This window comes from Lethenteron reissneri, chromosome 47 (genome assembly GCF_015708825.2).
Source record: "Lethenteron reissneri isolate LAM-NWPU_2019-01 chromosome 47, ASM1570882v1, whole genome shotgun sequence".
Classification (NCBI taxonomy): Eukaryota; Metazoa; Chordata; class Hyperoartia; order Petromyzontiformes; family Petromyzontidae; genus Lethenteron; species Lethenteron reissneri.
This window is the reverse complement of record NC_083825.1, coordinates 6,330,630-6,348,797: the sequence shown is the minus strand read 5'-3', so window position 1 is coordinate 6,348,797 and position 18,168 is coordinate 6,330,630. Positions and strand designations below refer to the sequence as shown.

Here is an 18,168-nt window from a genome sequence, read left to right as displayed (position 1 = left end):
ACCAAGTTGCACCGAACCTAGCACGGCGAAGTATGGATAAACCAACCCCCGATGAGCGAATGCCGAGGTATCATCCAGCAGTGGAATGACAAAAGCTCAAAGTCATTTACTAGCGTTATTCTAGGAGGTGGTAAGCCAGGCTATAAAACAAACACTGATGACTTCCCCGCAAAGTGAAACTCATCATATATCATTATTATTGTAGGAAGCACGCGTTATGCCGAGTATGAAATATGGGTGCAGGGAATGCGTCTGTTGAAGTGGATATAGCAAGGAGTTCCCGCCCTTTTGTTTTCTTCTTCCGACAATGTTTTGCTAACACGCTGCAATTACTTAATATCGTCATCCAAGTTGCTTAATTGTTTTCGCATCGTTGCATTCACCAGAGGGTGATGCTGATCGTAATGCTGGTGATGATGATGGGAATGGCTAAGATGAAGATGATGGTGATCGTAATTATGGTGATAATGATGAGTGATGATTAAGATGAAGATGATCGGATAATGATGATGATGACGGTGATTATTAAGATGCATTCACCAGAGGGTGATGCTGATCGTAATGCTGGTGATGATGATGGGAATGGCTAAGATGAAGATGATGGTGATCGTAATTATGGTGATGATGATGAGTGATGATTAAGATGAAGATGATCGGATAATGATGATGATGACGGTGATTATTAAGATGCATTCACCAGAGGGTGATGCTGATCGTAATGCTGGTGATGATGATGGGAATGGCTAAGATGAAGATGATGGTGATCGTAATTATGGTGATGATGATGAGTGATGATTAAGATGATGGTAATCGGATAATGATGATGATGACGGTGATTATTAAGATGACGACGACGATGATGGTGAAACAGCTCTTTAGATGTGCTATCGGGATGTTACCGCTTGTTGAACAAATCGTTGAAAATGTTAGTTCCTGAAGTAGCTCCCTGCACTTGAGAGCGAAACGTCGGACATCACGCCGATCAACACGCGGCACGGCACGACCAAGAGACGCCTCCGCAGACGACGATGAAGACGTTCAACACTTCGAAGAAGTCGACGATGACAACGATGATGATGATGGTGATGATGGTGGTGGTGGTGATGATGATGGTGGTGAGGTTCAATCGGCCAAGCGGACAGATGGACCGCTCACTTCTCCATGCCAACGTTATGACTCCAAATCGGAGCAGGAAGTCATCAGTGCGCGTCACGAGCGAAGACGACCACGAAACATCGCCCTGCGTAACTTCAGCCAGCATCACCCCCCCTCCCTCCTCGCCCACAACACCCGTACCAGCCAAAGGCAAAGATCCCCCGTATAGCCTTCACAGACTGTTGGGGCAAGTGCTGTTAGCGAGCACTTATAGAAGACACACGAGGGGGGTGGGTGGCCAGCACCACGCCCGGCCGCCTTTGTCTCCCCGGTGGCGATGTTTACACACCACGTCGGGAACTCATTTGAGGCCGAGTCGGCCTAGGGGAGGTCCAGGACCGGTTCAGATAATCGTCACTGGTGTTGGCCGCGAGCGGGAATCGCAGCGCGCCAACCGCTAAACTACCGCTCCCCATATATCGCACTACCACAATCATCATCATCACCATTATCATCACCACCACCACCATCATCATCATCACCACCACTGCCACACTTTCACCCGCTCCTCGCTCTCAAACTCAGACTCGACCTCCCCAGCCAGCCAGCCAGCCCTCTTAGTCGCCCCACTTCCTGGCCCCTGTTAGACAAACAATTAAGAAATAATGAGAGTGGGAGGAGTGGGGAGAGATGCGGTGTGGGGGGGGGCACTCGAACGGGGCACTGGGTGGACGTGCGGTGTAGTCGTCGACAGCACTGCAAAGTCACGTCGACCGATAGTGCCGGGTTTGAAAAATCAATGCCTCGCTCGCTCTCTCTGGTTGTTGCCAAACGACCGCGAGCAACGCGGCGTTTATCTGCCCACCGATACAGGTCGCTCGGTACCACGTCGCACATCCACCTCGGCACCCCCCCCAAATCGTGCATCTTGCCGATCAAGTTCAGACGCGCTTCTGCGGCCGTCTGGAACGCTTCTTCCTTCCGACGTCAGGAATCCGCTGGAGCCATGTGTGCTCTTAAATCGTCATCCAGGCTGACAAACTCACTCCTTTAGAACCGCTTTTTTTTCCGCGTCTAGTTTCACGCGGGTTTCCCCCCGCGCACTCCTCCGATGAGCGCGGTTGGCTACGTGCGGTGCGAAAGAAGTTCAACGTCCACGCGAGTCGAGACTCGTTGTCTGCCAGAAACAAGCCACCGGAGGACGATGGCTCGTTGAGCTCCCACCACCCCTCCCTCATCCTGATAAATCTTCACAATAAGTATTTATATACACGAGGGGGGGGGAGCGGTGCGAGATAGCTAAAGTGTCATTGCAGACACGGGCCGATTGTATCGTCACTCATTCTGTTTTTTTGCGTTTCAAATGTCAGTGTAGTTTGTTTAACATTGATTGTGTCGTACACCCCCCCCCCCCGCCACCATCGTATAAGCTACAGGGGTTGAAGAGTGAGAGTTAAGAGTTGGTTTGTCGCACTTATTTTTATTATTGTATTATTTCCCTTCTACGTGACTTTACCGAAAGAACCAAGAAGATGAATCCGTGCAGTCACGAAAGCTTTAAATCGAAATTGTAATTGCTTGTTGTTGTTGTTGAAATGATGTTTAGTAACGCATTTGCAGCTTGAACAATGTTTAAGCAGGTCCGTCTGTGTATTGTAGAGACAGCGTGGTGATGGCAAGCGACGTGCAATTGCATGAAGGAGGGAGACCGACCTCACCTACACAACTACACATTGTACTGGCTAGAGGATCACCTGTTGAGCTCATCGCGACTCTCACAGTCGGCCCATTGTTATTTACGCCTCTGCCGCATCCTCCATCACCTCCTTCACCACTTCCCCTCTCTCCATCCTTTACGAGCCACTTACAACAATTTACTGCTATGTTTATGTTATACCCTGTTAAAACACACCCTTGTATTGTTATCATCATCATTATGTTGCGCGCGTGCGTGGGGTAATGCAGGGTTGTAAAAACGGCCGCTTGGACGAAGGGTAGGTGGATCACGGAGAGATGGACTTGCACCGTCCTTAATCGCTATTCAATTTGAGCGAAACAAATGTAATGCTTTTTATTTAATTTACAAATGTTAATCCTGGCTGCCGCCTGATGATGCTGGATGGAATTACAGACAGAACGTCGTTCTCGAATTGTAAATATCGTGGGTTTACCCTCCAACACATCGTTGTGTGCTGCACTGGTAACGAATTGCCACGTTTTGTTTACGTGACAAACCTGACTTATTGGCTGTGTCGGGTGGTGGCGGGTTTAACGACGCAATTATAAAAATATATTTTATGGATAATATCGGTTGCGGAAGCCTGCTAAGTATTATACTTTTATTATTATTACAACAACGCAGGAACGACCCGGTACAGGATTCCAAGTCCAGTACAGTGATAGAGTGAGATGTACCCAAAGTAAAAACAAAACTCTACTTTTAATTTGTTTTACTATTTTTACTTTACCAGGAAAGCCCCCACTGAGCTATGCATCTCTTTTTCAGAAGCGACCTGGCCACAAACGATAGCTCGACGAAGTGGCTTATCATCATCACGTGGAAACGTATAGCTGTCAAATTACTCTAAACGCACGTTTCTAATTGCGTAGAGAAAGAAAAACAACTGGAGGACCCGGAGAGAAATCCACACAATCACACGGAGAGATACGTAAACTCCAAATATACAGCGGAGTAGACCATGGCAGTTTTAAAGCGGCCCACTCCATTCAGTGAGAAATCACGACTCTTGTCAATCCGGCGACCGAACATCGATCAACGATCTCCCGGTATTCAGAACAACAACTCAATTCCACTACAACCAGCGATTTAAAACCTCGATGGTGTCAGATTGATGTGGTGGGGCCTTCACAGTGGCGATGTCTTACCGGCGAAAGTGCCACCCCCCCCCCCTCTGGAAATGTGTGAAGAACGCCAGAAGAGCAACTACCACCGGAATTATGGCCTGGACACGTACGTGAAGTAAGAATAGTATCACAAGTTTAAGGTAAGGCACACTCAAGTCCTCGCTCACCACCACCACCACCACGCTTTGTCTTTCCGCGTTTACCAATTGACTCTTCCCCGCACTCAAATACAAATCAACTCGTTCCACGCTGAACGCGCCTGATGATTGTTTTAAACACGTCCAAGTGACGCGCTTCGCAAACGAACCCTATAATAAAGGTTTTTTTTTTGTTAGATCTAACAGAAAAAAAAAAACCCTTTGAGTACGAATAGTATTTATTCTAGATTTGAAGCTTTCGTGACTGCAAGGATTCATACTCTTAGGTTTTTTTTCCGGTAAAGTCACGTAGGTGAAAATAGATAATGAAAATAAAATGATAGAAATAATAACAGAAAAGAATTATTTAATTTCTATTATTATTTCTATCATTTTATTATTTATTTTCATTATTTATCTTTACCTACGTGACTTTACCGAAAAAACCTAAGAGTATGAATAGTATTGGTCGCGAAAGCCGACGTGTTTAACAAATAAAGGCTGTCTGGGTCACGCGAAACGCGTGTACACACACGCGTGTACACACACGCGTGTACACACACGCGTGTACACCGAGATCTCAATCTTAATTCGAATCGGCTCTATTGACGCAGACAGCGTTCATTGCTTAGCGCGTCACTTGGGACGGTGTTTAACAATCATCGCGGAACGAGTTGATTTGTATTTGAATGGGTGGAGGAAGGGTAAATTAACGAACGTGGAAAAACGCGGGGGGTAGGGGCGGGGTGTTTACTGTAGAAGGTGAGGAGGTAAGATGACGTTCATCGCCTTACGTGGTGGGAAGTGGGGAAATGGGCCAGACTCGTCGTGAGAACAGCGGACGAGAGGCACAGAATTAACCACGGAGCGGAGAGCGGAGGGTCAGGGAAGAGAAGAATCAGAAGTAGCGACGATGCAAGCAGCAGCAGCAGCGAGACCAAATGACGGAGATGAGAGGCCACACAAACATGTTTCACTATCAACACTATTTGTCTTCTACCAGGTAAAGGGCCCACTGAGCGATATTCTCTTTATATTCTTGGTTCTTTCGGTAAAGTCACATAGAAGGGAAATAATAAAATAATATAAAACAATAAACATTCTCACGACGTTTCGACTGCAGCACAAGCAATCATCATCAGGTGTGAAATCCACAGAAATAACGTCGTGAGAATTTTTATTGTTAATATTTTTATTATTTTATTATTTCCCTTCTACGTGACTTTACCGAAAGAACCGAGAATATGAATCCCTGCAGTCACGAAAGCTTTAAATCAAGATATTCTCTTTGTTTCAGAAGCGACTTGGCCACAAATGATGACTCAACGAAGTGGCTTTTCTCGTGGCAATTTTCAGCAGCCAGATACTCTAAAGCCGGATAAAATCCACAGGGAGGGAGGGAGGGAGAGACGTGTAAAAACGCCGGGATCGAACCCACGACCTCCTGTATTCCAAGCGAGGGAGTTAACAACTCGCAACCGATTTCCTGCACGGAAGCGGCTGGGGAGAGGAAGGAATGGAGGGGTTGATGGGGGACGCCTTTGCCCAGCGGTGGAAAGTTACCGGCTGATAACGTCAGCATCATCACCGTTCGCAGGAGCAAGAGAGATGGCAGTAGCTTGGGGGAGACCCTCATCCAGCAGCAGATCGACCATGGCTGGCGATGATGATGGATAAGATCAATTGTAGCATGTGTAAGCGTCTGAGCTAAGGCACTCGTCACACGATCTTTGTGTGACGAGCGGGTACAAGACCCCCCCCCCCCCCCGTAGTGTGTGAGCGTGTTTGGGTGAGAATGTGGAGCGGTGGCGCAGCAGTTAGCGCGCCGCGCTACGAATCGAACCAGAGTTCGTTTCCCCTCTCGCGGCCACCAACACCCCGTGACGATGATCTAAACCGGTCCCTGGGCCCCTGACGTGCCGGCCTTCATCGGTAGCTACTCGCTCACAGCCCTTGCCCCAACGGTCAGCGTATTTGTCTTTGTTTGGGTAATATTGCCCGTGTGTGCATTACACAGGCGTGCAAATGTGTGTCACTGTGTGGATGTGTATTGTGTCTGAGTGACTGTGTGTGCGTGTGAGTGAATTAATGAATGGGCCCAGCGTTTAGATTGTGGTGAGTGATTGCTGTTGCACCTAATCCTCCCATTACAAAATAAACAGCCAGTGGCTGGCGCTCTGTAAGGCTGACCGGGTGGGGTGGGTGCATGGGCACAAATGGAAGATGCATAAGATAGCCAAATAAATATATAAACAAACGCGCGCACACTACATACATTCTCACAAACATATCTACAGCCCCTTTTTTAAAAATCCTTTATATTAAGTTCGCTTGCTTGCTTGCTTACGACCGTGCAAATCTTTCGGTCGTTTTTTAACCCACTTCCCGTGATCCAATCGAGCTGACATTTTTCACACAGACTCGTTGTGCGTGAACAATTAATTTTCGTGAAATTTTTTTCCAAAATTTTACACTGTTTAGGGAAATTTTTTAAATATTTATTTACCAATTGCTTAATGGTGGCAGACAATCATCTGACCCATAGGTGGCAGCCATCTCAAGCCAGAGGACGAGAGGACTCTAGCCGCCACGCATATAAAGGATTTATAGTGAAAAACGGGTTAATTTTTTTGCTAACCCACTGCAGCGTTCCGTAAATCTCAACACGACGACGCGTACACGTCTGAATGGAGGCTCGCTTCGTTTATGATTACGCGGCTGTAGTAGGCGGAGGAGGAGAGAGGGGGGGGGGGAGAGGCGCGGTATGGTTTAAACATTGCCACCTTAGCACCATAAACCCCCTCGGTCCTCCGATACCCGGCTGTTTATTCGGCGCGTTATCTCCATCTCGCAATTGCTGCCTTGCGCACACACACGCACGCCACACACACCTGTACCCATAGCTGCGACGCTGAGCAATGTCCCGGAGAATATTGCGCGCCCACCTGCATGTCGTAGAAAAAAAAATCCATCGGGCGTTCAGTTTACAGAGGTGCGCTCACACTCATAAACACCCCGCCCCCCCACATCCCCACACAGATTTTCTTCCCACACTGATTTCACGACAAGCCGGCTAGACTTGTATAAAATAAAACTATAAACTATTTTTTTTTAACCAGGTAAGCCACACCGATTTGTGTAGGTTATTTTTTTGTTTGAGAAGCGACATGGCCACAAATGATAGTTCAACGAAGAGGCTTATCGTCACGTGGACATTTACGGCAACAAAATGCTCTAGCACGCACGTGGAGGGAAACAATCGGAGAGAAATCCACGCGACCACGGGGAGAGAGAGAGCTACAAACTCCAAATATACAGCAGGTGTCATGGTCCGGATCGAACTCGTGCACGAGCAGGCAAGAGAGTGAACATTTCGCGACCGGAGAGTGAACATCTCGCTACGTCGGGTGGTTCGGCACAAATATCCCGACGTCTCGCCCCACGTGCTGGAAGCTTCTTCAGGAACCGAATTGAGATGCTGGGCTCTCTGCCTCTCCCACACGAGCATCAGGTGGCCGGGTTAGGTGCACACCAAAGTTGCATCTCACGCCGTCAGCAACAGCAGCCGCCGCCGGCAATTCTGCATAAGCTGAAACGATTTGTGTGACGCGGCTCCTGCTGCTGGTGCGTTGGTTGTGCTGCTGCCAGGCACAAACAGCAAACAACTCAACGTATTAAAAAAAATTTACTTCTAATTTGCTATTTATAAATTTAATTTAAATTAAAATTTTTTTATTTTTTCCATGTTTTTTTTCTATCTACGTGACTTTACCATAAGAACCAAGAATGTGAACTCAACGTATTTGTCAATAACACTGTGTGTGTGTGTGGCCTTAAAAGGATGAATACAATCGTACATATATAAACAGGCGACGTTTCGGGCAACGACCCTCCTCTGTGCTATGAAGAATGACCATTGTCCCAAATCTCACCTATTATAGATTATTATTTTAAAGCCGCAGTGTTAATGACGAAGCGATGTTTACCAGTAGATTCGGCTTTTTCCAGCTGGCAAACTCGAGACTTGGTTTCACTCGCATAAGCCTCATCAGCAGTCCGTGTCCATGACTCCAAAGCCGCCGGGCAAGCCCCATGGTTATCGGCGAGGGACACTTGATGAAGCTACGTGCCGAGTATTTTCACTTCACACGAAGCATCAAACGGGTTCACGTCGTACCCTTTTACGTGGTAGGTGCAGACCGCACACGTGGAGTTTCAGAACCTCGCAAACTTATGGATGCTATGCATCTGAGAAAATAATAAATACATAAAGAACGAATTCAGATCAGAGGTCGCAAACGGGTTTTGATTCCTTACTCGTACCCGGCCGCACCAGGGTCGAAAACGGGTACCCGTACCCTACCCGATACCCGGCTACCCGTAACCGGCCGGGTATCGGGTAGGGTACGGGTACCCGATTGCGACCTCTGAGATGAAGCCATGTTGCAGGCGCGGGTGGGTTGATTCTAGGAACTTGAATTGTGAGAAGAGACAAGACGTTAGGAAATGAGTGACAAACGGTGACTCACCAGGGACTCGCGGCCTACCTGTACCCGTACCCGGCCGCACCAGGGTCACAAATGGGTACTCGTACCCGGCCGGGTACGGGTAGCCGGGCATCGAGTAGGGTACGGGTATCGGGTACCCGGTTGCGACCTCCGATTCAGATACTGTAAAGTCTAGCACAGCTCCAGTGTATAACTTACATGATGTCGGTTTACTTTGGGGGGGGGTGGGGGGGGTGGGGGGGGAGATGTGGTACATGAAGTTGATTTTAGTGTACAGAGGCCGAGTATCGGTTCGTGTCAGTTTGATCAAAGGGGCATGCCACAGCCAGAATTTGCATAGCACACTGTATGATTGATAGACGTGTGATGCGAGTTATGTAATGGTGCACAATCCTAGCTCATATATTTAGATGCTAGTAATGTGCTGGAATCGTTACCAAACTATCCGTAAAAGTGCCCAATTTCATCAGGGTCCTCACGCTGAACAGGCTGGAGCCTGGGTATTGGTTGTTGGTCGAGTGACCACTATGCATGATGATGTAGCTCTTGATAATTGTTTTTTTTACCCTTTTATCTGGCAACAAAACTGACACCTTTTTTTTACAAGGAGTCATGTTTGCATTGATCACAATACCAACCCATGTGAGACTAGGCTCTAAGGAAAGCTGTCTCGGGTGTGGACCAATCAACTTCAAGGACAGTGCATACATTATCAGAGTTGTGTTTTTTGTTTGCATTATGAATACAGGTATTGTGGTCTATGCAAACATGACTCCTCGTAAAAAAGATGTCAGTTTTATTGCCAGATAAAAGGGTAAAAAAACAATTATCATATTTTTTACTGGCAAATGAGGTACCAATGGTGATGTAGCTCTTGTAGGCTTGTTTATAGAGGCCTGCTGATGATACCGATAAAAGTGAAACCAGTGCAGGGCTTAAGTTATAAGCAGAGGTTAACACGACAAAATAAATCAACGGCTGTGTCGTACTGTGCACCGTGCCTTTCACGAACTCGACACTGACCAGAGTGGTGAAGTATGGTCAAATAGCTCCCTGCCAAATCAAGTTGCGTTGGACAGGTTCTCATCCAGCAGTGGATTGACATAAGGTCTGGTTTCACCTGAGGACGGCTGCTTGCGTTGTGGTCGAAACGTCGTGAGAATTATTTTATTATGTTTTATTTTTATTATTTTATTACTTCCCTTCTACGTGACTTTACCGAAAGAACCAAGAAGATGAATCCCTGCAGTCACGAAACCTTTAAATCGAAATTTAAGGTCTGTACTGTGCACCTACGTGTACTGTAGGATGTGGGTGATTTTTTTTCTCTCCATTACAAGTTATGACAAACTGAACTTCCCAATCAAACCTACACTGGCTGTCATAATGACGGGCTTAATGAACTCTTATTAAAAGTGCGACAATCCTTCGGCGAATCAGTCTGACGAAACGCATGCTCGGTGATACGTCACGCTCTCTGGCTCATCCCAGAAACCATTGGACCGCTCGTTCATTTGACTTCGCCAACTCTATATATTTTTTTATAACTTTTAAAAGAAATACCAACACTTCACTCCGCATGAGCATCAAAGTGCGAGCGTGAAATCGCTCCCAACAAAGGTTTCTTACACACGACTTAAAAACCCTGCGAAAGAAAAGATAATTGTTCACAATTGCACGCTTAAGACTCTTTGAATTATTTACGGTCTTTCGTCAATCCACTGCTGGATTAAGGCCTCCCCCCCTCCCCACCTCCGCTACATAAGGTGAGATCTGCGGAACGTTTGACAATTTTTCGCCAGTGCGAGTTTGGAAAAGGTTTGCGACCTGGGACTAGTTTAGTTCAGATATCACTTGCCACTGATATGATCAAACTCATACGACGCGCGCACATCAACCAAAAATCGCAACACTGCACGACGAAATATCCGAACGCCAAAATAAATAAATAACCCCACACAAAAACACCATCGCAGACGCTGCCCTCAAACTTCCAACGAAGTTTGTTTCCCTTAGTCTGCGCGGTTTGCCACATTCGTTCAGACACGGGCAGGGCTGAACCTCCCCACCGGCACACCACATCCAGTATCCGCCTCGCTATGGCTGTGGCTACTTCGATCACGTGCCGCCCTGCTCCCAGACCATCAGCCATACCCCGAAACAAATATTTTCTCCGCAAGAAGTGAAGCCCCGGTTACTCTTCTTTATTTTCTTTAAAACACTATTAAGATCTCGCTTGAGCGTACAAAGCGGCCGAGTGATCTGTTCCATCTGTGGTCGCAAGTTAACCAGAACGGAGGCTCCCTCCATCACAGTCTTCGAAAACATAAGAAAAAATTCCCACATCTCTCCTCCTCCTCGTCTCACCAGTCAGTCTGGCACGACACAGGGCCCCAGGATGAGTCGTGCCAGGCGCTGAAATTATCCGACATCACCACGGTTAGGCGCTGGGCGAGCGATGCCTTACATCTTTCAAGTGATGTCCTTTCAAATTGAGCCGCTCGGAATAATATCACCCCCCACCTCCATCTCCCCCCCCCCCCCCGCAATTCCTGTGGTGCGAGGGAGAGAGTGTCCTCAAGTGATCTCCGGTTAGGTGGTCGTCGCTGCTGTGAGAGGCAGGAGTCTGATCTTCAGGCGACTGGAGAGCACATCTGATATCGATTTAATGATTTAATGCCGACAATTTATTTTCAAAAGCCAGACAAAAGCAGGGGGGGGAGGGGAGGGGGGGTTGTCGGCTGGGGTAAGAGAGAAGTTCGCAACAGGTAGCGTGCGCGAGCACCACCACCCACCCACTCCGTGAACGTGAATGTTTAGACGTTTATAAAACGTTAGCGTACCTGTGAAACACTAAACCAGAATCTGGAAAATTCACTTCGCTGATGTTGTTGTTGTTGTGGAGGACATTAATGCGTACATTAATAATAATTGACACATTTTTTTGTATCAATCCACTTCCAGATCAGAATCAGAATATTTATTTATTCCGGAGGAATCCGACGAGCTATGAAGCTCATTTTCCCCAGATGCGAATGAGAGTTTTTTCACGGCTTCCTCCCCACGCCGTGTTGGTGGTCATGGAGGATGTTTTGACCATACTTCACCAAACTGTGACGATTGGTGAATGGGGGACAAGCCCAGCACTGGTTCAGATGCCACTCGCCACGGGATAGTGGCCGTGACCCGAGTATAGGACTTATCGTGCCGGGTTGATTGCTCTTTACGTCAACCACTGCCATCACCGCTTCCCAAACCCCGATAGACAGGGCATAGCTTTAGGTCCCGTCTACTTTTCGATTGAAAGCTTTCGTGACTGCAGGGATTCATCTTCTTGGTTCTTTCGGTAAAGTCACATAGAAGGGAGATAATAAAATAATAATAAAACATAATAAAATAATACAATTCTCACGACGTTTCGGCCACAACGCAAGCAGCCGTCCTCAGGTGAAGAACAGGTCTGTTATCTCCCTTCTACATGACTTTACCGAAAGAACCAAGAAGATGAGTCCCCTCTACTAATAACGAGTTTATTTTCTATTGAGCCCCAGCAGTTTTTTTTCCCCCCAAAGGTTGTGTAATGGGTTTAAGATGAGTGCGTATGAAAAAGTTACAAATGTCAAACTTGTAACCCAAAGTGGACTCGGTGAAGGTGAAAATAATCGACGGGGGAAGCGTCGTGGGGGTTGACGACAGTCGTCAACGATGATGGACCAACACGGATTTTGTACGAATGATACCGTGATTATGAAACTGAAAATGACATTTCAACTGTCATTCGACACTCGTACAGAGTGTGATTTGGCAAGACGGGCAGACGTGACCTGGATTACAAAAACAACGACGAAATGGTAGAAACCAGGGGCTGTTTTTCAGGCGGGTTTTGCTCGGCTTTGTTTTTGCTCGTTGCAATGGAATACCTTAATTGTATTGTAACCATCACGTTCATCTTGAATCAAGACGCATGGCGTCTTGTTACCCACTCCCCCCCCCCCCCCCCCCCGGTTTCTCATGGCAAACACTCGTCCATTGCATCGGCCAAACATTCAAATAGATGGACGCTCATTGGAAGCGAGTCTCAAGCCTGAATGGGACTTAGCTGGATAAATAACCACTTAAAGCTTTCGTGACAGCAGGAATTCATCATACTCGTTGGGTATGCCGGTAAAGTCGCGTAGATAGAAAAACAATAATACAAAATCACGACGTTTCGATCGCGACGCGAGCCAATCGTCTTCGGGTGAAACAATTCAGCAAGCGGTTTGCTGAAGACGATTGCTTTTGTTGCGATCGAAACGTCGTGATTTTTGTATTATTTTATTATGTTTCTATCTACGTAACTTTACCAAAATGTATGGATACATAACGGCGACTACTCAAGCGATTAACAGGTGAAAGAGACGCGACTTGCGTGGAGAAATCCAGACGGCGCACACGAAAGGAGACGACACTCGAATAGTTTCGAACCTACTTGCTGTACTACCTCTGACAGCACGACAACCAATGCTTAGTCGGTGGACAATCACACTCACACATGCTCCACCTCCACCCACCCACAAGGCTGCTACTGTTTAACACGCGGTAGGGCTTTCGCGACCAATATCATCCATAAGAGTTTGTTTTGGGTTAGATCGAGTGAATATATAAATGTGTCGTTAAACCCGCCACCACCCGACACACTCTCCAACACACCGGTGTGCTGTACTAGTGACGAATTGGCCACGTTCTGTTTACGTGACAACCCTTACTAGTTGGCTGTGTCGGGTGGTGGCGGGTTTTGACGACACATTTATACATTGACGCGATCTCACCCCAAAAAGCCTCTATTACGGCTGCTACTGGTTCATCGCCATCACTAACTGCGGCCCGTCAAAAGCGCAGTGCACTACATCATCTTTACATCGCTGCCGCCTGCAGGAACCCGAAGGAGCTCCCGGCACGTGTGACGAAACGTCGAACATCACGCCGAACAAGACAACCCGAGAGCATCATTGGAGAGAGCTGTGCAGCGTGAATCGTCGTCGTCATCGTCGTCAATGACCACCACCACCACCACCACGACCGTCATCATCACACCACGACCATCATCATCACCACCACCACGACCGTCATCATCACACCACGACCATCATCATCACACCATGACCATCATCATCATCACACCGTGACCGTCATCATCATCATCACACCACGACCGTCATCATCACACCACGATCATCATCATCACACCACGATCATCATCACACCACGACCGTCATCATCACACCACGACCATCATCATCATCATCACACCACGACCATCATCATCACACCACGACCATCATCATCATCACACCACGACCATCATCATCATCACACCACGACCATCATCATCACACCACGACCATCATCATCATCATCACACCACGACCATCATCATCACACCACGACCATCATCATCACACCACGACCATCATCATCATCATCACACTACGACCATCATCATCATCACACCACGACCATCATCATCACACCACGACCATCATCATCACACCACGACCATCATAATCATCACACCACGACCATCATCATCATCACACCACGACCAGCATCATCATCATCACACCACGACCAGCATCATCATCACACCACGACCATCATCATCATCACAGCACGACCATCATCATCACACCACGACCATCATCATCACACCACGACCATCATCACACCACGACCATCATCATCACACCACGACCATCATCATACGCACGGATTCACTGACGGACGCACGTCTGTCACAGGACAAACAAAGGACAAAGATCTCCCGTATAGTCTCAACAAACTGTTGGGGCAAGTGCGTTTAGCGAGCACCTATGAAGGCCGCCACTGCACACGAGCGGGTGGGTGGCCATCACCACGCCGGGCCGCCTTTGTCTCCCCAGTGCTAATGTTTACACACCGCACCAGCTACTCATTTGAGGCCGAGTCGACCTAGGAGAGGCCAGGCACAGGCACGGCCGAGCCGCTCGAGCAAGCGGCTTAGCCCTGCCGCAGTCGATCGCGCCCCGAGACAGCCTTGTCCGTCATCGCAACACCACCAACAACACCACCAACACCACCACCAACACCAACACCCCACGCACCACGCAGCACGCCAGGAACACACTCAAGCTCTGCCGGCCACTCACCTGGCACGGGAAGCGTGGAGCTCCTCTCTCGCCTCTGCGCTCGGAGACTCGAATCTCTCTCCTTCTCGAGAACGCGCTTGGGATGCCCCCCCTCCTCCCCTTCCTCCAGACGGCGGTGAAAAGTTACGTCCAATAAAAGTTCTGCGGGCGTGGTGGTGGCGGCGGTGTGTGGAGGTTATGGCTCTGGTTGATTCCAAGAGGGGGCAGTCGTCCTAGCGGCTCGGCTCGCGTTCGACCCACTCACTGCGACGTCGACGCTGTCACGGCGAGGCGGATTTGGAAGTCGCCTCTCGGTGCGGGAGCCACGGGGCCGCTGCGTTGGTGCCTCCTTGTCCCGCTCTGCCAGCGAGCACTGCGTGTGGGGGGAGACTGGCTACCCACCCCCCTTCTCTCTCTCTCTCTCACCCACCCCCACCTCTCTCTCCTCTCTCGCTTACTCGCTCGTTCGTTTGCTCTCCCCTCCTCCTCCTCCTACCTCCCTTAAGTCCCTCCTTCCCTCCCCCCCATCATCATCACCACCACCAACCTCCTCCCTCCTCATCCTCTCTCTCTCGCTTTTGGGTTGCAGCTGGGAATGCCTCCCCCCATCCTCCCCTCCTACCTCCTCCAGGCACTGACTATGACACTGCCTGATTGATGTGCCAGGGGGCGGGTGGTGTGTGTCGGTAGGCATTCGGCACACAAATGCGGTCCTTTAGGCTTGCAATTGCTCTCACCTACCCCCCTTCTCACCCCCACAGCCTCGCCTCAACCCAACCCCCACACACGCTCAACTCACTCACACAAAGATCCCCCGGAGAGCCTTAACAGACTGTTGGGGCAAGTGCTGTTTGTTTGCGAGCACCTATGAAGTCCGGAATGGCACGTGAGGTGGTGGGTGGCCAACACCACGCCCGGCCGCCTTTGTCTCCCCCGTGGCGATGTTTTTACACACCGCACCAGGTCCCCATTTGAGGCTGAGTCGACCTAGAGGAGGCCCAGGACCGGTTCAGATAAGCGTCAATGGTGTTGGCCGTGAGCGGGAATCGAACTCGGGTTACCGGGTTCGGAAGGCTGCAATAGCTCACCGCTACACCACCACTCCAAAACAAAGACAAGGGTCCCAGTATAGCCTTAACAATCTGTTGGGGCAAGTGCTGTTAGCGAGCAGCACACTCCTCACAAACCCCCCATTGCACACCCCACACACCAACTCTCCCTCGCTGTTAGCCCATCGCACGCTCCACCCCACCAGTCACCCACCACCCCACACTCCACCCCACCAGACACACCCCACGCTCCACCCCACCAGTCACCCACCACCCCACAATCCACCCCACCAGACACCCACCACCCCACGCTCCACTCAACCAGTCACCCACTACCCCACGCTCCTACCCCACCAGACACTCACCACCCCACGCTCCACCCCACCAGTCATCCACCACCCCACGCTCCACCCCACCAGACACCCACCACCCCACGCTCCACCCCAACAGTCACCCACCACCCCACGCTCCACCCCACCAGACACCCACCACCCCACGGTCCACCCCACCAGACACTCACCCCCCACGCTCCACCCACCAGACACTCACCACCCCACGCTCCACCCCACCAGACACTCACCCCCCACGCTCTACCCCACCACACACCCACCACCCCATGCTCCACCCCACCAGACACTCACAACCCCACGCTCCACCCCACCAGACACTCACCACCCCACGCTCCACCCCACCAGACACTCACCACCCCACGCTCCACCCCACCAGTCACCCACCACCCCACGCTCCACCCCACCAGACACTCACCACCCCACGCTCCACCCCACCAGACACCCACCATCCCACGCTCCACCCCACCAGACACTCACCCACCACGCTCCACCCCACCAGACACTCACCCACCACGCTCCACCCCACCAGACACCAACCACCCCACGCTCCACCCCACCAGACACTCACCGCCCACGCTCCACCCCACCAGACACTCACCCACCACGCTCCACCCCACCAGACACTCACCACCCCACGCTCCACCCCACCAGACACCCACCACCCCACGCTCCACCCCACCAGACACCCACCACCCCACGCTCCACCCCACCAGACCCTCACCGCCCACGCTCCACCCCACCAGACACTCACCCACCACGCTCCACCGCACCAGACACCCACCACCCCACGCTCCGCCCCACCAGACACTCACCGCCCACGCTCCACCCCACCAGACACTCACCCACCACGCTCCACCCCACCAGACACTCACCACCCCACGCTCCACCCCACCAGACACCCACCACCCCACGCTCCACCCCACCAGACACTCACCGCCCACGCTCCACCCCACCAGACACTCACCCACCATGCTCCACCCCACCAGACACCCACCGCCCACGCTCCACCCAACCAGACACCCACCACCCCACGCTCCACCCCACTAGACACCCACCACCCCACGCTCCACCCCACCAGACACTCACCCACCACGCTCCACCCCACCAGACACCCACCGCCCACGCTCCACCCCACCAGACACCCACCACCCCACGCTCCACCCCACTAGACACCCACCACCCCACGCTCCACCCCACCAGACACTCACCCACCACGCTCCACCCCACCAGACACCCACCGCCCACGCTTCCACCCAACCAGACACCCACCACCCCACGCTCCACCCTACCAGACACTCACCGCCCACGCTCCACCCCACCAGACACTCACCCACCACGCTCCACCCCACCAGACACCCACCGCCCACACTCCACCCCACCAGATACTCACCACCCCACGCTCCACCCCACCAGACACCCACCGCCCACACTCCACCCCACCAGACACCCACCACCCCACGCTCCACCACACCAGACACTCACCACCCACGCTCCACCCCACCAGACACCCACCGCCCACACTCCACCCCACCAGACACTCACCACCCCACGCTCCACCCCACCAGACACCCACCACCCCACGCTCCACCACCCCACGCTCCACCACACCAGACACTCACCACCCACGCTCCACCCCACCAGACACCCACCACCCCACACTCCACCCCACCAGACACTCACCACCCCACACTCCACCCTACCAGACACACACCACCCACGCTCCACCCCACCAGACACTCACCACCCCACGCTCCACCCCACCAGACACCCACCACCCCACACTCCACCCCACCAGACACTCACCACCCCTCGCTCCACCCCACCGGGCACCCACCACCCCACGATCCACCCCACCAGACATCCACCACCCACGCTCCACCCCACCAGACACTCACCACCCCACGTTCCACCCCACCAGACACTCACCACCCCACGCTCCACCCCACCAGACACTCACCACCCACGCTCCACCCCACCAGACACCCACCAGTCCACGCTCCACCTCACCAGACACACAC

At 51.0% G+C, this 18,168-nt stretch overlaps 1 protein-coding gene across 1 annotated transcript in view; it reads right to left on the bottom strand.

Annotated features, from left to right (window-relative positions):
* BMPR1B (bone morphogenetic protein receptor type 1B) overlaps positions 1-15,154 on the bottom strand; it is a 95,071-nt gene extending 79,917 nt beyond the window's left edge. Inside the window, exon 1 of the mRNA XM_061571135.1 lies at positions 14,773-15,154. The gene's annotated coding sequence lies outside the window, so the exon portion shown is untranslated. The remainder of the gene's footprint in view (positions 1-14,772) is intronic.
* Between the last annotated feature and the right edge of the window lie 3,014 nt (positions 15,155-18,168).